This window comes from Dromaius novaehollandiae, chromosome W (assembly GCF_036370855.1).
Source record: "Dromaius novaehollandiae isolate bDroNov1 chromosome W, bDroNov1.hap1, whole genome shotgun sequence".
Taxonomy (NCBI): domain Eukaryota; kingdom Metazoa; phylum Chordata; class Aves; order Casuariiformes; family Dromaiidae; genus Dromaius; species Dromaius novaehollandiae.
Window position 1 is genome coordinate 58,767,174 of NC_088130.1, and position 25,114 is coordinate 58,792,287.

Consider the following 25,114-nt stretch of genomic DNA (forward strand, 5'->3'; position numbering starts at 1 on the left):
GCAAAAGCACTGATTTCATGCTCATTCCTCACCCACCAGGTATGTCAGGGCAGCCCCATCTCGCCCGGTGATCATGTTGCAGTCTGCACTGGCATTTTTAGGGTATCTCTTGATTTAGTTCCATAAGAACGGGGAATTTGGCACGTGCTTCAGGACTCGGAGCACTGAGCAGAGGGTCTCATGATTCTGCCTTTTTCCTGGAAGTTACCACCCTTGTGGCAGGGTCGGCAGAAACGTGAACACATGCCCAGGCCTTGGGTGGTCACCTCACAGCCTGGTAGAGCTCCATTTCACCACGCGGGCCCTCCTGGACAACCGAGTGGGTGAGGGAGGGGGACACGTTCCCTTCTGCTGGCTATCTATGGAGGTGGTTGGTCTCCAGAGGATGGCTGGACCAGTAACAGATCAGGCAGATCTAGACAGATTGGCTTAAAAAAACAAAACAAAACAAAAACCTCTCTTTGATCAAACAACTCTAAAAATCAATTATCTTCCTCCTCCCCCAAATCGGTGACTGGATTTGCATCTCAAATAGCCTCTCTTCTGCTGCCTCTGTGCAGGAAAGGCACAAATTGTTCCTTGTGAGTTGTTCTCTCGGCACGTGATTTTGGCAGGTACTGTGCCTGAGCGTCCTCAGCTCTCAAAGGTAATGGGGTCAGTGACCATGCAGAAGAGAAGCACTCAGCTTCTTGGGAGAGCAGGCTGCTGGTATCGCTAGTCTGTCATTCCCTTTTAGGGAAGCTGAATCTGATTTTACTTTAAAAAAAAAATATGATTTATTTGAATTCCACATGATTGCCATGTGTACAGCAGAAACAGGTTAATTATTGCTGATCTTGTTTCTTTTTTGTTTCTTTTCATTTAGAGAGATTATGCATTAATATAATCATCAAAGCTCTTTGCTTAACAGCGTATTATTACATTAGAGTAATGATGTAGGTGGTGGTATTTTTGGTGATGTTAGTGACTGAAGGAAAATTATTGCTCTCTTCAGAGTTAGCAAATTGTGCATGTCCATCAAATACAATTGCAGGGAAATGAGCTATATTGGAGTACTGAATAAAGGTTAGTCAAAACTCTGCATAATTATTTATCTTCTGTCTATAAAACTGCTTTTCAAAAACACGTGGATTATTTTCCCCCTGACAACAGCTTCCTATGTATTTTGGAACTGCTCCTTTCGTTTTGGACTATTACTCATTTTCTGGAGAGAGGCTGTTGGTATTCTTGCAGATAACAGATGAATCCTTTGTTTCTTGAGCATGACTGAGTGGGACTTCTATGAGGAAGTCCTGGGAGGATCGCTAAAGAATTATTTTGTCATGAATCTCCTCCAGTTTGAAATACTTGATTATGAATTGCATCAGGCATAGCTGCAATGCTTGGATACAGCTACCATATATGTCTAATCTTTAATATCAGTGCTGAATATATTTTCAAATTCAAACTGTTTTTGAAGAAAGCAAGGTAAGATGCATTCCAAGTGATGACAGCATGGTATAAACATGAGATGTTGTTATAATTTTGTCACTGAGGAAACCCAACCACTACAAAATATCATGTTTCTCATCTCCAGAAATGTCCAAACATCACAATGTGTGGAAATACAGTCAAAGAACTGGCTGGTTGCTTTTTAGCTCACAACCTGGAGTAGCTTCCAAAAAGTGAACAGAGAACTGTTCTGACAGCTATACCTTTGTATGGCCTTTTCTTAGTCTCTCCTCCTCAGCCAGTGTCCTGGGGGAGTTCCTGGGACTCCTCCCCAGCACGAGACACAGCATAGAGAATGTCAGGGAAATCTGTTTATTTCTGAAGAGGCTGAGAAAGATCTTCAGAAATCAGACTTGCAATGGAGAGCAAGTTTTAAGTGTAACTGCTAAAGGTGAAGCTTTAACCTTACCTGAAGTTAGTGGTTTCCAGTACTGCTGAGATCTTCTCTGATGCTTGCTGCTACTGTATGTCACATATACACATTTCAGGATAGTTTTAAATATGATGGTAACGTCATGGTCCACCTAACAGGTCAGTGCTGTTCTGAGAAGAATCTTGCACATAGTACTTTCATGATATACAGACGTCCTAAATACAGTCCTAGCTCCAAGGGCTAGCTGGTGATTACAGAGCATGACACTGAACTTCTAATGAACTTCTAAAGACCAAAGTACAGGTCTCAAAACACGCAAAGCACTTTGTGCTGCTTGCTTGCCACAGTCAATGACAGTCCTGGGCCTTGTGCTTCATTGTTTGAACCCTTCAGGGTCTGTATTGAAACAGTTTGTTTTGGTGCTCAGAATGTAATATGCAGTCCCTGGCTGTATTCAGAGCCAAATTCTGCTCTCTGCTTTAGCCAGTGGTCTTCAAGAGGTTGCTGTTCTTCCTGGCCCCTGTGCTGGGGATCTCTGCATGCAGGGAGAGCGTAGAGTGGCACATTTGCAGCGTGGATTGGAATGAAGGACTTGGACTTATGCTGCCTCTGAGTAGAGCTGCTCAAGTGGTGAGGAGAGAAATCTGATACTGTGGATTGAAAACATTGAAAGGTTCACTCTTTGGAAACATCAATGATCTTTTTTTCAAGCTCCCCTTACCCCAGAAGTTTGAACTGAATGATTTTTTTCATAATAAAAAAACCCCTCAACCACTGGCATATAAAGATATTCTTTTTGGGAAGAACTCCCACAAAAACATGGCCATCCTTTGATATCAAAGTGCAGTGCTCCAGGTTTGCATTTTATATGGGATACAGCTTCCTGCCATGCTGTGGTGAAATGCTGTCATTGCAATAGGTTAGATGTCCCTGCTGTAGTCAATTTTTCCCTGCTGTTTGGGGCTGTGGTTGTCTCCGGAGCATCTGCAAGCCTTTATAATGCTACGTTACTCAGTGATGAGCTCAGAATGCTTGCAGAAGCCCCACCTGGTGAGTGGGGATGGCACAGTTTGGGCATGGTGAGCAAAGGTAACTTTGAAATGATGCCCTGCAAACTTTAGTGGTTTATTCTCAATTGATGTGCAGATTTGTGATTCCTGTGCCAGGGTGTGACAAGCCATACCCTGTCAGATGACCTAGGCTGTGCTACTTCCACTCATCAACTAGGGCCCTCAGTTTAAGGCTTCGGCAATAAATCTGTTCTTTGGTAGGGTTAGACATTAGGGCTGCCTTCATCATTTACTCTTCCATTTGAAAGCATCTGATGGTAGAGGGTGTGGTGGTAGGGAAGGGGAGGTTTTCAGATTTCTGTGCCTGTGATGGACTTGGGTTTTTCTGGAACTTATGGTGGATTTACTTTCTGCTTGACAGAGCAGTCTTCTTTTTACATCCCTATTTAGGAAAAATCCCCTCCAAGAAAACTATCCCTGGTCATCACAGAAAGCTTTCTCTCTCTTCCTCCCCCTTCCTTGTGGGCACATCAGCTTGCACAGATGGATTGCTCTGTTTTACTTTGTTTCCTCACCTCCTTCCCAAAGCAAAAATGCTGCCAACAAAAAGTGCTGCTCAGTATAAGCAGCTGCTTTGCCTGGTGTTACTAGGTCCTTCTCTTGGTTATATTCATAAGAAAATATTTTTGTTTTAATAGGAAAACAAATGGAAATGTATCCTGGCCCTTTGCCCTTGGCCAAGGGGCAAACATTTCTGTGGGAGCTCCTTGTTAAAATATTAACAGGGCCGACTACACAGTGAAAAACAAACACTGTGATCTTGGAGAGTGCAGCCACCAAATACAATCCTAGGGAATAGATTTTTATTAAGTGGACTAAAAAAATATCCACAACATTTTGTAGTGTTCAGTTAGTTTTGTTGTTCTCATTGTACTAAGTCTTCATGCTGCAAAGCGATGGCTCAACGAACAGAGGCCTGAGACCTGGGCTCATTATCACGGGCATGGATGAGTCGCGTACACTGACGTGTCCTCTGAGCTGCCTGGCAGGAGGGTACTGAGGATGGAAAATAAGCAGCATGTGGGGATCTTGGCTGGGGGTTTTTCTCTTCCAGTTGAGCTTCTATAACCAGGGAGACAGCGAATGTGTGATCAACCCATGTGAAATGAGAGGAAGCCAATGAATGTGTAACATACCTGAGACATGGTGTAAGTCTCACTACGCCCCTAAACCCTGGTATGTTGGAGCATGGAGCCTTCTCTGAGCATGGCTGCTGTATTTCACTGTGACAGTGGATCTACACCCCACTCCTCCTCAGACTATAACAGGACTAAGAAATAAATGGAGATGTTTTTCTTTCCTTTAAATCCTCAGGAAAGGTGTGGGCAGACTTAGCCACTCGTATCGAGAAATAAATTGTGTTGAAGAAATGAGCTTTATCACAAATCCTCTCTTAAGAGCAAAAGACGTAAGCAGAAGGTCACTAATCCTCCAGCTCAACAGAGATCACTTTGTTTGTCATCTCTGCTTTATTAATCTGAACGTAGGTTCACTCGGTTTCACTTCTGCACCCTCTGGTTCCTGCCTTCCCTCCCAGCCTCCCTGCGCGGAGTTCAGCATCTGCGGAGGCATAGCCCGTTCCCTTGTAGTGATGGCTATTTGCAGCATCCCACTGCTACAACTGCCTCCTTGACAGGCACTAGCTTTCCAAACCCCTCTTCCTTCTTGTTTTTTGCATCTTCATTGTCTTCTGGCTCAGCTCTGTTTTATCTAAAAGCCACAAAAGACAATGGAGAGACCCCCACTAATCTAAATGGCTTATGTCCTATATATATATGTTCATATGTTTGTTCCAAAATTTTGAGAGTGATACGCTTGTCATAGCCTTCTACACGCTGTCCCTGCTGAACTTTGGGAGAAACGAAAGAGAGCTGGTCTGTCTCTGTAGGTGTGCAGAGCTGGGGCTGGGGAGCATCAGCTGCAGATGTCCCTGAGGATGTCACCTAGTTATATGCGTCTTTCCTTCTGCGGATCTGAGGGATTGTATCAGGTTTGAAAAGTATTGGACAGAGGTTGGTGGGGTTGCCTTAGGAGGTATAAAAACTTCAGAGGTAAAGAGCAGATTGTCTTGAAATATTTCTTGTCTGTTTTTGTTCCGTTCCATAATGTGCTTATAAAGATGTGTCTTGTTGCCAAATATGTGGTGTACATCTCCATTTAATTGGGTGTTACACTTGTGCTGCGATTACAAGAGAACAAATTCACTGTTTGGGGGAGGGGGGGGAGCTCTTCCTTATTGATCTATGGTGGGAATGGTCTGCTGGTTTGGTGTTCTTGTTTTAGCCTTGTCAGGTATCCCTAAAGCCAAAGTGCCACCAAGTTGAGCCCTTTTCCATCTTGAGTGAGATTTTAAGTCCTGTATGCAGCAAGCATCCCATGTTGTAAGGTCATCTGAGAATACAGCCAGGATTCATCAGAACTTATTCACCGGTGAACTTTTGTAATGCACAAAATAAGGTCACTTTTTTCCACCACCCAGCTAAAGAGCAGGGGAGGATTTTGGCTGCAGAAGTAGTTATTTTCACAAACTCTCCAGAAGTGTATTTGCTAGCATAGAACAGTGTTTTAGCCATCAATAATTAAAAAAGATAGATGCTAAAAACCATGAGCAAGGAACATTTTGTGCCTGTTATTCTTGCTCTTGCTATAATGCCTGTGCCCTTACACACCAATTTGCAATGTTCAGTCATTCAGTGTCTCTTCTAATCCGTAAAGGTGAAGCAACTACTCTTAATATTCTGGGAGTCCAAGGTTTTGCAAAAAGCAGCTCGTGTGCTCAAAAATGATCTCTGTGAGGGAGAAGCACTGAGCTGCTGCAAGAGGAAGAGCTGACCAGAGCTGGGTTACCATGTTCCAGAGATACACAGCAGATTCCCCTTTTTCACCCATACTGGCTGATGTGGCATGAGTCTTGGAAAAGCATGGCAACAGCTTCTCCACTCCTCATTGAAATGTTTTTTATTTTTTTTTCTTGTAATACTGGGCTAAGCAGAGAAGTGTACCACTTCTCAGAAGAGTTTCAGGGCAGCTGTGCAGGGAGGGGGCAATCACATCTTTTCACCCACCTTATATATCTTTGGGTGAGATGGTTGCTATTCTGGAAGATGCACTTGGGACCAAACTATGACCCTCCAGAGCTAAAAGCATTAACTGTGGCAGCTTAAAATCCACTGAGCCCCTGTCCCTGGGAATCAGGTCCGATTTGAAAAGGACAGGAGTGGAGAGGGTTGAAAGATGATGAACAGGAGATGGTTCCACCTGGAGAGCCTGTGATTGACGTCAGCCTTTGAGAGATGGCTTGTCAGCTTGAACCTGCCATCCAGGAACACAAGTGAGAGGATAAATACAAGAAATGGAGGTCTGCTCAGCAGAGAAGCAGGTGTGTAACACCAGAGACAGCTGCTGTGGTGAATGGCTTTGGGGCTGGGCCTTTTCCTTTCTGCAGAAAAACTCATTGCTCTTCTTATCAGATGTGACACTTGCCTCCAGGCTCAGAGCGTTATCACATGCTCCTTGAAGCTTACTTTCTTGTCTCTATCTATGAGGTGTAGGCTAAGATGGGAAGGGCTTATATTTCAATTGCAGGTGCTTTAACATCACTCACCATTCTCACTGCTTCCTCTGGAGGAACTGTGTGATGCCCAGCATGGCAGCCTGGACCTCCAAAGGAAAGCTCTTGTCACAGACCTGTATCAAGAAAAAGATTAACTTGGCAGGAACTGCTGGAAGTTTTTAAGATTGGGGCAATTCAGGAAGATCAACTTGTACCTACTGAGACACAACAAGAGTGGGGTAAACAACATTATTAGCAGTAAACTTCATTCTAGAGCATCTGAAACTGTGAAAACCCGGCCAGATTGAAGGCTCCTTAATAAGACCATCTGTGCAAAGCTAGGGGTAGGTGGAAAATGTATTCAGGTTTTTTCAAAATGCACGTGCACACCCGCACACAGAAGAATCGTTGAAATCTGAATGAAGGGGATTATTGTTTCTGCTGATGACCAAGACACTCTTCTATTGTCTGGAATGGTTCTGAAGTCTTTTTTCACGTCGCCCCTAAGTAGGTATTATGGAAAACTGGACTTCTGAAAAAGAATAGGCAAAATTAATAGCAAATAGGTTGAACTTAGAACAACAGTTTTGACTGTTTTTCTGGTCCATTACTTGAGCACTGGAATGGGTTCAGGCTAGCAAAGTAACTCTGATGGGGAAGAAAAAAGACTCGGTGATGTCCTTCTTCTCATCCTCATATATGTTGACCAGCCTCTTTGTGCCATAATAACTGAAGAGTTACTAAGTGCCTGCAGGTTTCTCACAGTCTGTGCTATTTTTATTATGGTAGTGATGAGAAAAACCCAGAAATGTTGCAACTTCTAAATTTTGTGGTACCACCTGAACGCTGAGCCCATCTCCCAGCCAGAGAGCTAAGGAATGTGAGCAAGAGGCTGTGAAATTCCTTCTCGAAAGCTTCGAGCGATGGTAAACAGAGCCAATCTGGTGTGTGAAGTTTCTACTGAAAATGGTTGCTAACACAGTAACTGTTCTGTTGAAACACTACATTTCCTATTTTTACCTGTACAAAATTCCACTAAAGCTTAGATTTTTCTCAGTTTCCTCTAGGGGGCAATGTCATATAAATATTTTAAGCGATTTGGGGGTTATGTCAATGGGCAATCTGGCTGCCTTGTTGAGGAGTTCCATAAAACGGCAGTGAAAAGTCTTTCTCTACAGGCCTTTTAGGTGTGTATGTTTGCAATATAGCTACTTTAATTGTTTCTTGGACTTATTCACACATAAATGGAGCACATAAATACTATTTGCATTCGGGGCGGATTCGTATATATTGGAATGCAAACAGAGGGAGCTGTTCAGGAAGACCTGATGCTTTTGTTATACCTGCACAACTTCTGCGACTTTGAGCTGGTACTCCTTATCCAAACTATCGCAAAAGAGTATAATCTAGTCCTTTGACAGCAAAGGAGTCACCAGTTGCTGTAGCTTGTGTCGGTAGTCAGAACTTAAGTGCAGAAGATAAATCTGAATACTGATTCAGTGATCTGTATGACCTTGGAAATGGAAGGGTTTTGTGTTACTACCTCATTTCCCTAGGAATTTGGGTATTCTCAAATTCATTATTTATACAGCTTGGTTAATGGATGTTAATAACAGCCCAATTTTGAAATTTATTGTTCATATAAACAGCTCCTAAAATTAGTACAAATCAAAGATGGCTACACTGGCCCTTAATAATTGATCTTAAGGGATATCGTCTCATTTCCCATCTTCGCAGTGTAAAAATGATAAATACAGATAAAAGATGTTTTGTTTTTCTCAAAGCTCAGATGTATAATTTGAAGCATGCTTACATGGGCACAAACTTCTTATTTGTTGTCTCTGTCGTTATATCAGTTCCCTCCCCCCAAACCAATGACTATTAAAAGGGAAACTTGCTATTTACTTCCCAACATGAAAATGGCATTAGGGAAATCCTTTCAGAAGTTGGCTCCTTTCCCCTCTTGATGGTAACTAGTCCTCTGGAGCATCAGCATAATGGCCTTACTGGATTAACTTGCAAATCCCGCATATTTACTGAATTTGTGGGTTAAAATTCTTTGTAAAATATCCGTTCCAAAAAAGTAACTGGCGATCAGCAGTTGCCAAGTTTTCTAAATGAATAAACCTGTTTGTTTGTTTTTCCCCAAAGCAGGAAAAGCAATTAATTCAAGTAAAACACTTATTCCCCAGAGTGCCCTATTTGAAAACAAGGGCCTGTGAAAAAAAGAGCAGTAGTTGCGCTGGCTTCCAGGCCAGCAGTCATCAGGCACAGCAAGCAGGATTTGCCCTCTGCTTTGGAGGAATGGGAGTCCTAGCACAAGGTGAGGACACAGCTCTTCTGTAGCCTTTGCAAGTTAAACAGGTGAGAGCTGCTTTTTAGTTCCAGCCACTGGCTGGACAGGCCTTTTTCGTGGATTTAAACACTGTCCCAGCAGAAATGTGGTAAGAGTTTTGTAAAATTTAAGTTGCTGGCAAAGAAGGGTAGAAGCCCAATTTTTCAGAGAAGCTAGTGGCGACTAAGTATTCTTAGTTTCCCTTTTCAGGCCACGTGGATCTGATGAATTGCTCTGGGTTCAAACATGAACGCCTTGGTTTAGGGCTCATGTTTGCATCTTGCTGAGCAGCAGGCTGTAAGCTGTCTCACAGCTTAATGCTGAACCAGGGGGGATTATTCTTTGCCTTCAGCTGGAGGGAGCTACGTTTGGGGGAGTGGGGAGGTTGATTCACTCTGGGCTGTGATATCTGCGTTTGTAGCCCTGGAAATGTCACCCTTGCATAGCCGCAGGTACTGAACAGACCACCGAGGGTTCATAACTCGATCTCCTCCTGCTGCTTCTCTCTTTCTTGACTGCTGCAGAGTGGCCTAAGGAGTGGCTTTATTGCACAGAAAAACAAAGCTAGGAAACCTGCTCCTGAGATCACTGGCAATAACATAACACCATGGTCTCCAGTGGAATTACTTCCAGTTTGCCTGCATGGAAACTTAAAAGCTCTGCCTTCCAAATTTCCTCTTGCTATTCTGTATCTGACCTAATAATACAAAATACTGTCTCCTCGGTGAGTTTTTAGGTCATTGCCTGCATTCAGAAAGTAAGTGGTATGTACAGCAGAGCAGAAAATTATTTAGTAAACTATTCAATTTCATCGGGATGGACTGTGGTTAAGATAAATCGGATTTCAATAATTCACCAGTTATGCTGTGGAGAAAGAACTAATAATAGTAAAAAAGTGTATGAATGCCAAATGGCTCAGAAGTTAATGGCTAGTGTGTGAAATTCAAAGTCAACAAGGGTTTACTGCAGGACTTCACTTATAAATGGACTATATTTTAAACAGTGTATGAGAGTCAGAATCTTAGCGCATTATTAAAATCATTTTGCGACTCATGCTTTCTCTAGTGACACAGGAATCAAAACATAATCTGGGGAAATGAATTTAAGGGGAATCATCTGGTAGAAGAGATTTTGGGCAAGTTAGTACAGAAATAAGCATCTGTCTTGAGAGGTGGACTTCAGAAGAGTTTGGAAAACAACAAAACAGGTAAAAAGACAAAATGGTAGAAAAAACTTTCTGGCAGAAGAAGGGCTTAGAATAGTTGGTATCCAATGAACTTTTGAGGACTGGGAAGGCAGATTCATTAATTCTTGCTGGCTGAATGGTGATCAAGTGTTTTGACTAATATGTAATTAAATTAGACAAATATCTGTTAAAACTGTTCAGCCAGCTCTAATAACCAAGGAAACTAATCCTGAATCCAGGTGTCAGCTCCCATATTCTACTCCCTGCGTTTTTTCCAGACTTGAGGATATTCTCTCACTTAATGATGGTATGAAAAATAGTATTAAAGACTATGAGGAGGCATATTCTTCCTTGTTTATGCAATCCTCAACCTACACAGAGGACACTTGGGATCCATTGGCCGTATACTATATCCGAGGAGTCATGCTACTCTTGGTGAAACTAAGAACTCCTTTGCAAGATGTCATATACCTTGTCATATACCAAGCCATATGCTGGTGCAGCTTAGGGAAGAATCCAGCATGTACCCAATATAAATAGCTTAAATTCTATTTAAACTTCTGCCTCATGCATATTAGTGACACTTGCTATTTGCTTATAGTCCGTGCTGCTCTCTGCAGCAAGCCAGTGCTTGCTGCCTCTGTTGCATGCCAGGGGCACTGCTGAATGTGTTGAACTCACAGTTCATTTTCTCCTCTGGACACTTATTTTAAATCATTTATTTGTAATTTATTTTTACATAAGCCTTATATGACTTACAGCTAGGTATCAAGCTCCTGTCAAGGTCTTACAGCCTGATGGGTATCACGTGTGAATTTAAGAAATGTTGGGTCCTGGTCAAGTCTTTTCTCCTCCCTGCGACCAAGTCACATCACCCGTGACAGGGAGGTGATGACAGCAGCTTGTTTTGTCCAGGTGCTGGGAGCTCTCTGGAGGAAATGCTGCTATTACTGTGGAGTGTTTCTTTCCAGGTACCTGCTTTTCTGCTGGAGGATTATAAAGTAAGAGCAGTTTCATAAGACCTAAAATTCTTTCAAAATGTCTGCTTCTGCAGATGTGCGTTTTTAGCAATACAAGTAAGCCCTGCCATATGAGATACCTTCCTGGTTATGAATTTAGCCACTGTCCAGTCTTCCCATGTGCCTCTAAGAGGTGTCGGTGTAAACAAGTGAGAAGACTTATTTACCTGTAGGGTATTGCTGGAATAGTTACAGAATGGAAAAACTGAATTCTGTTTTTCCAAGGCCCTGAGGCCAAAACACTGTCTTGCTCTGTTCCTAGTGCAAGCTTTGAGAAAAAACTTTTGTTTTTGTCATGGTGTTCCAGCCAACATGCAGCTGAAGTTTGATTTCCAGATATGGTATTTGGGTTTTTTTGTGAGGTAGGAAGGTTCAAAGCCAAGCCTTCTGGAGCTGCCAGTTCTTGGGTTGGAGCGATTGCTCCCTGACAAGAAAAGTACACGCAATTTTGTAAAACTTTGCATATTATACCATCACCTGCTTATCTTTTAGAGCTGAAGCAGAGCAAAAGTCAAGCAGTGAGGCCCTGCATGTGGAATGTGTGTCTTTTGGGGGAAAAAGAGCCCCCAGGACTCTGAGAAAATGTATTTGTGGCAATGAAATGGTATCCTGTTCAATATAACTAGTTTTTGGTGAGTATTCTTTTGCAAGTCTGAACAGGCTCCTTGGACAGCAACTGAACTGAGGAGAAAACAGTATCAGTATCAAGATAAGCATGCAAGAAAAAGAAAAACAGGATTAAATATAACCATGTAATTATTGCCATAGCTGCATGCTTACATAGTAGGAACAGTCTGGTAAGGTTGGACATGTCTCCACCACCCCAGCCCCAGATCCTCTCCTCCATGGGGAGTGACGTTGGGCATCCTGGGGTGGCCTGCTGGGGGCGAACCTGCGGGGCTCGCCTGGACCCTCGGGAATTTTGAGGTTCAGGGTGTTTGTGCTGCTGCCGCCGTTCTCATCCGATGGCTTCTTTTTCTGGGGTTTGCCAGACGTCTCTTTCGAGGACTAGGTTCGTGCACGGAACGTGACAAAAAAAGTGACTGTGAGGTAAGGCTGAGGGGTTAAGATCGCAGAGACATCTTACTGCCTGCTTTTTCTCTGGCATTCATCAAAGAAACCTGAAGATCGTGTCCTGGAGAAATGGGTTCATCTGCCTGATTGAATACTTAAATTTTAAACTTACTGTCACTCTTATTTTCCCTAGGTCAGCTACACATTGGAACTCTTAACCTTTAGATTATGCCAATTGGTCAAAATGCTCCTGTATAATACTGAGGCCTGATTTTTTTTTTCTTTTCCTTTTCTTTCAATTGATGGCAAAAACCGTTCCTGAGCCTCAATAAGGCCTGTACTAAATGAAAGCCTGAAATAGAGGAAGAGCATCTGTTGTTCATAATGCCCGTTTTATTTGGGTACAGTCAAATGACAGATTATTTTTGACCCCCTAGAAAATTAGTTTACATTATTTTTCAGACATGTTAAACAATCATTGAGGGGAAGAATCCCCAATATTAGTGGATATAGGAGTGTTTTCTGATTTTTCACATATAAATATTATGCTAGGGTAATTCAATTAACTAAAAAAAGTAACTCTTCGTTTATGACTATGTAGAAGGAGAATTGGAACTGCAGTATATGTTCTTAAATGCAGTAAGCTGCCATAGATTGGTCCATAAGAAAACACCACAGCTCCAAAAAATTAGCATGAAGTTATGGACCAGTCATAAATCTCAGATCCCACAAGATACAGGGATATTCTAGGGTAAATGCAAAACAGGTCAGAAATGCAAGAAAGATCCTGCCCATGGAGTGCCTTAAGCGTCATGCCCAAGATCCTGCCATCAGTACCAGATGCCACTGACACATGAGGTGGAGACTGTTACAAAGACGTGCTGGACCTGTCCAACCCAAGCAAGAAGTCTTGCAGATTAAATTTGTATTAGTTGGAGCCTGCAGATTGCTTTAGCAAGCAAAACTGAGCCTGGGTGTTAAGATGATCTGGATCAAGAAATCCAAATTAGGTTTCATACTTAAAGAGAAATGAACACATTTTGGCAGTGGCTTTTGTAATGGTTTTAGAAAGAAAATATTTGGAAATAGATTCAGTATGTTTCTGGATATTATATCCAGTCTGTGAAATAAAACTGCTCTTTCTGACTGCAGAGAATGGTCAGAGGATTCCTGGAACAAAATCTCTCCTAAATCTGATGTATGTTTTAAGGAAGACTCTTGAAACATTAATAAGTGATGGGAGTATGGCACACTTTGACATTCACTGGGTAGTCAACAGAGATAAAAGGCAGGATGCCTGGTGATGTTTAAAAAGCAAACAAGATTTGGGCTTCTACTTTGACTATTGTAAGGTATGGAGCACGTTTTATTGCATTAATGGAAGCTATTCTAGCATCAAATGAAAAATGATGTTTGTGTGGAACAAACTCTGCAGTCCTGGTTTAGGACACTGGGGAGAGTAATATAAAATGACTTTAGGTTGGAGCATGAGTTGCTGGAGGGGGCAGCCGCTGCTGTCACCTACATTATTCCGGTAGCTTAAGAGAAAAATGTTACCTTGGTATTTCCTAGTGAGCTGCCATGTGGGCAGCATATTTCCTAGGGGTAAAGTTAACCCCTGAACAGAGAGCTCATGCACCCCTCTCTGCAGTTCAAGCCCCCCGGGTTGGATGCTGGGAGGGAAAGTGGTACATAACCATCGTGCTAGCAGCTCGCAGAGGGGTAAAGCGCACCGCTCCTCGGGCCGCTCTGAAGGTGCAGCATGCCAGAGCTTGCATGGCTTCCAGCAGAGGTGGACGTGAGTGTGCACGTGCTGGAGATGCCATCCTGGAGCAGATGGCCTGCGGTGGTCTCCTTCCCCCGGCTCACGGCACTGCTCCACGCCTGGGACCGAGAGTGAAGTCCTGCGGATTCACCATCTTCCTCTGCAAAACGGTGATGGGGCGGTCGAGCTGTTGGCCAAATTGACCTTGCCTGGTAGGTGTGCATTTGGTAATCCTCCTCCTGAGCTGCACACGGGGCATGGGGAGCAACAGGCAAGAGGTGCTGGGTGCAGAGCCCTCACAACCCGCCGCAGCGCCGTGCTGTCTCTAGCTAGCGGCTGGCATTTTTTAAGTGCATTTTTCAAATATCTGGTGACCCTTCAGGTTTCTAATGAGATGCACATCGCGTACTGTGCATGGAGAGTCTTGTTGCTGAAAGATTCAGATCGCTGTTTGCGTGCAGCGAAACAAACCTCTTTGGTATCCGCGTTCCCTTAGGCTGCTGAGCTTCTCGTGTAACATTTTACACCCAACGGAGCTTAGCACAGTTAAAAATAGTTTTATTGTCAAAATATTTCTTGGGAGTAAAAATGACCATAGGATACTTGCTGAGATGCTAACCTTTGGACCAGACAGGGGAAGAAAAAAATTGGAATACAGTCTTCGACCCTACAAAAAAGTTTGCCTTTAGTTGCACAACCCTGGAGGAAGGTTAAGAACTGAGAAAACTGGCTTCAGCCTGAGGAGGGAGAAGAATGGAATTTAAATAGAGATATAAGGGTGAGTACTTATTTTAAGATATTATATCTTTGTAAAGTATTTCTTTTTTTGGTGCATGAAAGATTATTAGGGAGAAAATGCCTGGCTCTGCGTACTGGATTGAGGTCTTGCTGAAAATCTTCTTTGAATTTGAGGGAGGGTAAAAACTGGCCTTTCACTTTTTTTGTGTTTAAAGGATAACTTCAATTCTCAATCTGGCCTCCAAGTTATCATTTCTAAAAACAAGCTTAGATAAGTGTTTCCACCCAGAAAAAAACAAAAAAACCCTCAGTGATAACAGATTGTTTGAGCAAATGCATGTTCCAGTGTAGAGTCTCAAACCTGGCCCATGCACAATTAAAAAGTTAATGTATTAAGTGAATAGAAATTAAAAGAGGATACTACTGAGAGAAATGGAAACAATAAATAAGGATTGAGAGATGAAGGATAGCTCAACAATTTTTTTCATTTTAATAAGCGTAGCTGGTGTTAAATGTAGTAGGTAGGCAAATTGTTTTAAGACTGTGTGATTTCTAAGTGATTAATATCAGTATCAGTAGACTTACTTAACTGTTTTCTGCCCTCTGATGTTTAGTTACCGCTTTGTGTATTTTGAATTTAAATACAGCATGCTTAATGCTATGTGAATCTACTCTGTTGTACGCTAATTGATAAGGTATTATTCCATTGTAAAGCTCATACCTGAATTTGAGAACTGTCCGGATGAGAGGACTTTATCCCCTACAGATTTATAGTGACCTCTAAATAAATTCTATGAGGTTATAAAGAAAGTTCATAAAAAAATGAGTTCAGAGCACTAAACGTGGATATGTTGCACCAGGGTTCAGTGTTTGATGGAACATTCTCTAAAAGTGGGAATCTTTTTGCATGTAGAATTGATACTTTTTTTTTTAAATGATGAGTCTTTAAATAAACTGCAAATGCATAAAATCAGCTGTAATATGGCTGCTCACCAAGCAAACGCTACCCCGTAAACGTTTCAGAGACAGCTTTGTGCCCGTCGAGCTCAGCCTCTGGTCGATGGAGCGCATTTGGAAAAGGTGCTCCAGAAAGGCGCGTGGGAAGCCCTGGGAGAGGGTTATGAGCACAGGCAGCCGTGCCTCGCCCTCCAGAGAAACCCCCAAGCGCACGCACACAGTCCAGCGGTGAGACTTTCTTAAAATTCCTCTTTTGAAGGCTAGCGAGCTGTCATATTTTGAATATCAATTAGCCTTAACATAGCCAGTTACAATGTAAGCTTTCTGGAACAAGGACTATATGTTTTTATTTTTCCATACAAATAACCAACTGTATTTTGAGTGCTATAAAGATAATAAATGTGGATAAACGAAAATATTAAGAAAACTGAGAGGTTAAATTTCCTAACAGCTAGCAATACTGTTACTTGTGCTTTGCATTTCATATTTTGCCCAAGAAACCCTCTTTTTCTATACTAGGCTATAAGCTGAGATGTTTTCTCCTACGTAACTAAGGAACACAACTGAAGGACATACTAGCATGAGGGCAAAAGGCTTCAGATCATCAAATGACTCAAAACCAACGCATTTACTACTAATTGTATGGTGGGAGGAATAAGTCAGTGTTTGCAAACAATTTTAGTACAGCTCTTTCAAGGGCCTGTTGGCTTTCAATTTTCATATAAAAACCCACTAAAGATTAAGGTCTCGGGTGCTTGCAACGAGATCCGGAATTTTTTGGTCGTTGGCATTGTGGTGAGCACCCCATGAACTTGTGGCTGGTTTATAGTCAGCGTGAAAGGAGGAGGGTGTCACTCCTGGATGAGCCCTGGGTGGCTCTGTGGGGTGCCGACTGTGGGCTGCGGTGTCCAGGGCCATTTATAGTAGTTGTGTGTTAGAGCTATTAAACTTATCTTTTTTTTTTTTTTAAACATGATTTTTGTCGTTCTTGCGTGCAGAAGAAATGGTAAGGGAAAGGTTTTCTCTGCAGTGTTTGTCACATAATATAATAATGCATGGTACAGAAAGGGGGCTTTTTGAAGGTGGTGTTTACGGAGACTTAGGGAACTCAAGGCCTGAACGTACTGGATCGATCTAGCAAACTGTGAAGAGATCCACGTGGAGGTCGGTGAAGTGATATCTGTATTTACACTGGCATAGCTGGGAGCACAACGTGGCCTTTGCAGTCTTTGGCTCTGCCTTTGCTTGCTGGACTTCTATTCAGTTTTAACCCTCTTTTGTGTCATTTTTGTGGTTTCTGGCCAAGTTCTGAAGTTTGTTGTTTTCTTTTAGGAAAAAAAAAATGGAACATCATGTTGTTCTGCATATATGTGGTCCTGGATGTAGATGCTCATTGTGTTCTCAAAGGAATTTAATTTAAATCTATATATTTTGCTACCCTTTGGATCCACCGCAGTCTTGGATCCCATGAACATGTACTGTGTAATTGACGTTATCTGTGTGTTGTATTTCAAGGGTGTGGGACATCTGGTGCCTAGGATACATCAGTGTTAGGAAAATATAAATATCTGTGTCTATTAAAGAAAAAATGTTTCTAGTGCTTCAACTTCCAAAGGTAATGCTTGAGGTATGAATTGAATGTTGCACAATGTTAGACACTCGAGAACAGACTTAGCACTATGAAGTGTCCTTAATATTAGAAGTTCATACTTCAAGGAAGCAACTAACGCGTTACTAGAGCAGGTTTCAGTGACGTTTTTAGTTTGTATAAGTGTATATCTAAGATGACTTGTGTCGTCTTTTGAATGTGCATCAGGAACTTGCATATACAAAGACAATGACAAACAAAATGCCAAAAATAGTAGTCCCGAAATGCCACGTGTCATTTTCCCTGTGAAGTGACACGGAGTTCAATTGCAACTTCATTAGCTAGGTACCAAACTGACCCTTCTGCAGGCTGCTTTTCACTGCACTGGGAAAGGGCTTCATCAGTTCAGTTTCCATCCTTAATTTTGTAGTCCTGAAATTGAAGCTGCCCTATTCTGTGGGGCAGTAGGAGGTCTGCTCTTCAAAGTAGCTTTTTCTTGTTGCTTGCATATGTATGAAGCCATTTTTCTTTTGGATAGACTTGCTGTATGTGTTTGTAAATCAGTGCTTTTATCTGTACTAAAACATATGACTCAAATACTGTTTCGGCTTATACCACAACAGATTACTTTGACATGCATACCTGCATGTGCGTGCCTAAAATATCTAAATGCTATCGGTACTCTCTACAATGAGAGCTGAGGAGATTTAGGGCCAAATCCCACAAAATTTCAGTGCCATGTAGGCTCCTAAATAGGCCTACAAAAGCTCTGTGCAGCTGTCACCTAATTCTGAGGTGTCTTAGACGTTAGTGGTACCCAAAAGCTTGTTTCCGTGCTTGTCCAGAGCACTTTGCTCTTGTGTGGGACTGAGCAACTTGTCTGTGCTCGACCCCCTGGGAATCCCCAGGGTGTTTCCCCCCCTGCCCTGCCTGGGCGCTCTGCATGGTCAGAAGTCTCCTCTTCCGTACACGTTAGTGGACCATGTATTGTGGCTAGCAGCAGCATCTGCTTAGATTTTACTAGCAGAGATGACGATGGCAGCGCCTTCCCTTGCACCCTAAGCGGATAAAGTCAGAGACTTCAGAGAAACGGGGAAGACCCTGGTTCATTTCCTTCCTCCGCTCGAATGGATTCAGACTTCGTGTCCTCTTTTCCCACCCAAGAGTGAGAGCAGCCCCCAGCAGCTGTGCAGAGCGTCCCTGGAGGTACGTCCACCTCTCATTGTGCCTCCCAGAGAGAGGGCGTACAGGGTTTAAACAGGTAGCTAGGATGTATTTTGTGAAAAAACAGTCTATGGACCTTTTCGGTCTTCGTATCTCTCCTAGATTGAACAGGATAATCCGTGTTGTCTCTTTTCTGTGTATGACTCTGTAGACCAGTTGCTTAGGGGGACAAAAGGAGATGTTCCAGGGTGTGATTCCTGCTCCAAAACGCTGTAATGTTATTACATTAAGCAGTTACTGGAGACAGCACAGAAATGGTTTTTGGAGTAGGGTACTCACAACTCAGGACAACTTATTCTCCCACATGCATGTCCTGAATCTTGGATCGTTCAGTGGAGGGATGCAGCCACCACCCCTCTGACTGTGGCTAAAACCATAATCTTTTCTCTGCCGTTTAAATAAAGGGGCTTGTGAGTTTTTTCTCAGGAGATGTCAGGCTGTGAATTGTGGAGGGCAGGGAGGCATTTCCTGGTTAGCGGTAGTGAGCCCCAGAAAGGGGCACGTCCCAGTGATTGAAAGCTTCCCTTTTGGTATGTTCACTAGTGGTGTGTTGAGTTTCGGGCATCTAATTAGCTACATCTGCTGCCTGGGAGCTGAGGCACTGACACCAGGCCTATGGATTTTGCTCCCAGGAGCCAAACTAAGAGGTCTAAACTCCTTAAAGGCTGAAAAATTGGGCTGAAAATCCTGAAAAACAAGAGGGACTCTCTTTTTCTGCTTTGAGTAGTAGGATATGTGAGAGCCAGGACACTCGTGAGCAAAGCGAAGTTGTTAAAAGACTGCTTGAATTCAGCATGGGAGTCAGCAGACAGGTTTCATCCTCAGCCATCTCCATTCCGGGCTGACCTGCTCACTGGTCGGGCAACTCTCGTAATTCTTATTTCACATTTACAGCGGTGGGTTTGTGCCTGGTGTACGGCCAGAACTTCTGTCTCAAAATATGAGTGCGACCACAGTTGTGTGTGTTAGACTAGAAGCAAAAACCCCAGTAGTTGGGAGGAGCTGCCCGCAGTTGGACCCTCTGGGAACCACCACACATGAAGGACGGCCACGAGATGCTAAATGTCAGCCTGTGATAAAGGCACTGGCTCTGACACATCAGGCCCTGCTCCAGGGAAGAAAACAGCCCCTGGGCGCTGTGTGGAAACAGCAGTGGGGATTTTAACTTCTTTGGAGGCCCTGAGTGGAAACATTTTCCAAGGGGGGAAAGTATGCAAGGCGGCTTTGACGAGGAGTGTGGTTTGGATGGGGCAAGTGCCTAGAAGTGAAAAATACAGTGTCCAGCCCCGGCTGCGCTGGGAAGCGACCTGCTCGCGCTGCTTCGAGGCAGCGCTTTAGGGCGGCCCGGCTCTTCCCGGGGCAGGGCGAGGCGGGGAGGGCTGGTGCCCCCCGCTGCGGGGCGGAGGGGGGCCCGGCGGGACCCCAGGGCGGGTGCCGGGGCGGCGCAGTGCGGGCGGCCCGTCGGGGGTCGCCGGGCGCGGGGCCGGGCGCGGGGCGGGGCGCGGGCTGTGCGCGGCCCCGCAGCAGCGCGGCCGCCTGCAGACGCGCCCCTCGCCCGGGAGGCGGCGGCGGCGGCGCCGCCGAAAGTGCCTCCCCGTCGGCAGCGGCAGCCAGCGCCGCCGGCGCGCAGCGGCTCCGCGGCTCGGGCGCCGGCAGGTGATTAAGCTAATTACGAGCCTGCGGGGAGCGCCGAGCCGCGCGGGCGGGGACTGCGGCCGGCTGCTGCGAGGACGCGGAGCGCCGCGGAGGGAAGCGGCGCCCGGGAGCGGAGAGGTGCGCGGGGCTCCGCGGGCGCGAGGGGCGCGGGGCGGCGGGCGCGGGGCAGCGGGCGGCGCCGGCGGAGGCTCCGCGGCCGCGGGGGGTGCGGGTAGAGGCGCCCGCGCGGGAGGCTCCGCGCTGGGCGCAAACTTTAGGCGCGGGCTGGCGGGAGGTCGCGGTTTCCCCCGGGGACGGGACGCTGCCCCAAGCCGCTGGACAGCTCGCTCGGAGAAATCCTTTGCGGCTCCAGTCACCAAACCTTGTCCGGCAGGACACGAATATCAGGTTTTTAAAATGAAAGCGTTGCTGAAAGCCTTGCAGAGGAGCTGCGCTTGGCAAGCTCGCGCACTGAAGGCTTTTAGTAAGGAAAATGTATTATCTTCCAACTGGATGCAAAAAATAGAGCTGAATTATCACTTCCGAAATCTATCGTGATTTCTGGCTTTCAGTTAGGAGAGCTTTCGGTGGCGTTCAAGTGCCACAGCCATCATGTTCTTTAAATATCTCCTAATCCCCAAACAAAAGTCTGTTGGTGCTTAGTGGCTTTTGAACATGTACGGCATAAGCGTACTTAATTCGCATTTCATATTTATTTTATGTTGATACAAATTCAATGCTGCTGCTCAGCCTTGCGTTTTGGCAGGGTCCTCGCTTGCAGCGGAACTGGGGGGACCTTCTGAGTGAAGCTAACAAGTAAAATATGCTTTGAAATGGAGTGCAGATGGGAAGCATCTCGGTGTTGTGTTGCACAACAGCGCGCGCTCTGTGTGTGCCAGTCGGCTCACAGAACGCTAGGTATTATGAATGTGTCTGCAATCTGAACTAGACCATGCACCGTTCAGGAGAAGTTGTGTAAATATCATGCATTAATACCCCGAACAGCAGCAGTTCTGATGAGAAAGGTTAATTCATCCCTCTCCTGACAGCACTTCTGATGCCTGACATCTCCAGGCAGCACGTCTGTTAGAAATGCGCGCGTGTCCTAGAAGTAAGTTTTTAATTCCAAACTACCTTCCGATCGAATAAGAGCAGTAACTGGTGTTTGCCTGGCTCGGGTGGATGGTGTCTAACTTTCTAGAGCTGTTTCATGAGAAATGTACTAGTCTCTTACATGCTAAAGCATCATCACAGATTTCCATTTCATGTTGACTGGTAGGGAGCACCCGTCACAGCAGAAACTGGGGTTCTCTGTGTTGCCTTTACCTCCCCCCATCTCATCCTTTCTTCACAGTAGGGTATTTCTCTTTGGCTCCATCTCCTGGCTCAAAATAGGGATTCCTCACTCTGGAGAGATGGGAACATCTGGGTGGTTTTGGTCAGGCATGGGTAAGAAAGGTGATGAAGATATTTCTTGTCAGACTTGAATTGTAATCTTGGGACCTATTACAGCAAAACACCTCTAATGTCCAGCTGAAGTGGCAAATAGGTATTCAGTATTTCATAGGAAGAGAGCATTAGTCTCTTATGTTACTTTTTCTTATGTCTTGGAAAGATTTGTGACATTGTGCCTAAAAACTATCATGGTATTTAGAAATCATAATTTAGTATTTCATTCTCACATGGATCTGCTGGAAGGGTTAGTCATCTTGCCTGATATATCTCCGCATGATCCTTCGGCAGAAATGTGTTAATGATATATCCTTTATGTCATGATTTTCCTGCATGGTCAGGAAAGTGTGTTGCCTGAAAATTATTAATCCACTTAAAATAGAAAACGTGTGGCAGTGTGGATGGATCTTGCTGTGATTTAGCAAATGCATGACTACGCATGGACTTTGAGCAGAGGGAATCCTGTTCTTTCGGCAGCACAGTGAGACGGCAGGATCTCTCCTTTGTCGAGGATGTAATGTATGCCCTGTCTTCAGTGGAGAACTGTTTTCTTCATGTGCCAAAGACAGCAGGAGAAGATCGTTAGCCAGACTGTAGAACTAGGGTACCCATCCTCCTCGTGGCAGCTGGTGACCTCTGCACCGAGCCACCATACCCTAAAGTGAAATGGGAAGGTGGCAGAGACGTAAGGGCATCCGTCCTTAAGATGTTATCGTGTGGAGCAGAGCAACTTCTTGAAGCATGCAGGTATGTGAAATGGCGTAGATCCCACTGCTTTTTTTTCTATATATGTATTCTGTAAATTCCAGAAAACACCAGATAGACCTGCGTATGTCGCTGCCATTTAGTGCTTCATTATTTTTTTTAAGTACGATAAAGTATGATCATGTGGGCTTAGGGTAAGAGCTGACAAAGGCAGCATGATCTGATGCAGGTAGTGCCCATTTTCTTATTTGTGTGGTGCAATCCCTTTCTTTCAGTCTCAAGGAACTGAAATGCAATGGATATTTTCCTGTCAAGCGATGGGTCTGGAGTGCGTTTGTAGCGGGTATAGCTCTTCCTATGGACGCTAGGTGTTTCTGCCCTTGTGCAGAGTATCCCCTGCGTGCATGCGGAGAATTTCATCCGTACACATGGATGAAGTCCCTGGGAAAGAGAATGGCCTTTGGTTGGCTGCGCTGGCCCGAGCGATCCCTCCGGTCATTTGGAGCCTCTCCCTTGAGGCTGAGTGGTAGCATGTCTCTTGGAGCGTGTTAAGTCCACGAAGTCTGCTGCAGAGGGGAAAAAAGACACATCTCAGCAGACTTGTTCTCTATATCTTCTGAAGTCTGCTTCTAACTTTTTAGTGTTTTTTGTGCCTGCTGTGACCACAGAACCACCACCAGCCCTAGAAGGCTGAGCTGAATTATTTTCTGACTTACCGTACCACCAAGGGAAACATCAGCTACAGTAGCTTCCACCTGCAGAACTTCTGTGCGCAGCATGTCTTGTTCCTATGTTATTTCCTTAATGAAACTGCTCGTTTGGTGAAGAGTTCTTGGCTGGTTAAGATTCCTAAACCACCCCCCCCCGACCCCTTCTAGCCCTGGGATACAACGGTCAAGGTGTGTTCTGTATAAGTAAGACTAAGGTCCACAGTGATCACAGAGAACTTTAAGCTGCAGCTGTTTAACATGTGTGGGTAGAGACAGATGCTTTTGTGGTTACTGTATGTTCACCAAGGACGGCATAAAGGCACCTGTCCTTGAAGAATACTTCAAAAGATTTAAATGGGGAGGTGTCCACAGCCAGCCTCATGAAAATGCTGGTTGCAAGGGCCTTAGTGAAGTTTGAGTCATCTGAATATGCCCTGAGTTCACACCCTCGCTCACTCACATACTTGCACTTCGGTTCACTCTGTAGGTTGAGGCAGGCACATTTCTTTGGCATCTTGTCACTTTTCTTCTTTCCTATCCTTTGTTCTCCTCCAGACCTCACATCGTGGTAGTTGTCCCTCTGGCTGAGAGGTTCGTTTTGCAGTGAAGCCTGCATTACCTGAGAGGTGATGCACAACCTGTGGAGCAGGATTTGGTACCTCTGCTCTACCTGATTGATGGGAAATATCTTTGCTTGTCGTTGGAATGCCGTTAGTTCTGGAGTAAATGTGCTGAATGTTTAGCTAGGCTAAAGACTTGTAACAGCTTGAGACTGCTAATGAGGAATAATATATTCAGTTAAAATACACAGTGGAATTCCATTATCGTAGGCCACGATGTAATAACTAGGCTAGGGCTTAACCCAAGATGCAGGGAAAATGTTCCCGCTTCTGCAGGGAGCTTTGTGAATGTTGATAGTGGTCAGTGACTGAAGTCGCTTGTCATTTGAGCCAAAAGCTGGCACAGGTAATGGTCCATTTTCCGGAGTTGTAGTAGAACTGGGATATGTGGAAACACTACTGCTTCTGGATCCATCCTCAGTCTATCTGGAGTCACAGAGATGCATCTCCAGGCCGCCTGGTTGTGGAAATGTGGTAGCACACTGGGTTTTCTCAGTATAGAGCCAGCTCAGGTCAAGTAGGTCCTTAAAGTGCAAATTCAATGCTAGGAGAATGCCGCTGTCCTGCACCTAGACCTGCGCTGGAAGCAGCATGGCTGTGTTTGCTTCGCACTGCATTGGAGTGAGCAGGCTCAGGCATGTCTGCTTTGGGGCATGTCATGCCTGTGGCTTATTTTAACAGCTCATACACTACCCTCCTCTTGATAACGGGAGATGGGCTAAATCTAATGTTGCCAGTCTGGAGCACAGATTAAATGACACTGCCAGGGGAAGGCTGTTTGCATAGTTGCTAGTGTTGCTTTCTTGAGGTTGGGGTTGGCATTGGCATAGTTCACTTAACTTGTCCTACAGCATCTCAAGTGCTTCCCAAAATATGGAGAAACTCTTGGCTCCAGATGAGTTCTGCTGGAACCGAAGATTTGCAGTAACTTACAGAATTTGACCTTTTGTCTCAACAAGCTGTGGTGCTGCTTCCAAGTACTACTGTATATATGCACAAAATACACAGGGAATGTATCCATAAATCCTTGCAGCTGCTGGTGAGCAGGGAGAGGAACAGGGCAGAGCTGATACTGCTGACACAGGAGCTGTGGTGAGGAGCCAGAATCTCACCCTACTGTACAGGAAGGAAACATATTTTCAAGTTCTTGCCTGTAATCCAGGACAGTCAGGAATGCCTTAGTGGGGCCAAGCTTTTCTGTGCTGGTTGTTCACAGATGATCTTGCTGTCCAAGAAGGGAATAACTATAGTGGGGGAAATATCTTTTGCCCTATGTCTTTGAACACTGACCTTCCTCTTACGGGGACAGGATGTTTTGCTTGGTGGACCGATCCAGTTATAGTACTTGTACTCTTCTAGGTCAAAGCTGAAAGAGTAGAGAGGAGGAGGAAGCAGTAGCTAAAGCAAGGAGTTATGGAGACCCTTAAACACACTGACATGTAGGAAACAGCTTTTAAAAGATAATAATATGGAATAGCAAGAGATGCAAATGACTTGCTAAGAGGCCAGCTTCCAGATATGGGAGGACCACAGAGGCCTGCTTGGCTTGTATTTGTATATTCATCTGACTGACTGAAGTTTGTGGCTTTTTCCCAAATTCTTTAATGTAAAAATATTTACTGAAAATGACTTCTTGATTCCATGGATCTTGACCCGTGACCTAGAGATAAGTGTGATTT

The 25,114-nt window shown here is 44.5% G+C and overlaps 1 protein-coding gene across 5 annotated transcripts in view; it reads left to right on the forward strand.

Moving 5' to 3' along the window:
- The window catches only part of LOC112982170 (PDZ domain-containing protein 2), a 210,769-nt gene that overhangs the window by 69,503 nt on the left and 116,152 nt on the right, over nt 1-25,114 (forward strand). Inside the window, exon 1 of one of the 5 annotated variants that reach the window (XM_064500660.1) lies at nt 19,906-20,086. The exons of the other annotated variants lie outside the window; for them this stretch is intronic. The gene's annotated coding sequence lies outside the window, so the exon portion shown is untranslated. Of the gene's footprint in view, nt 1-19,905; nt 20,087-25,114 lie in introns of those variants that run through there. 5 annotated transcript variants of the gene reach the window in all.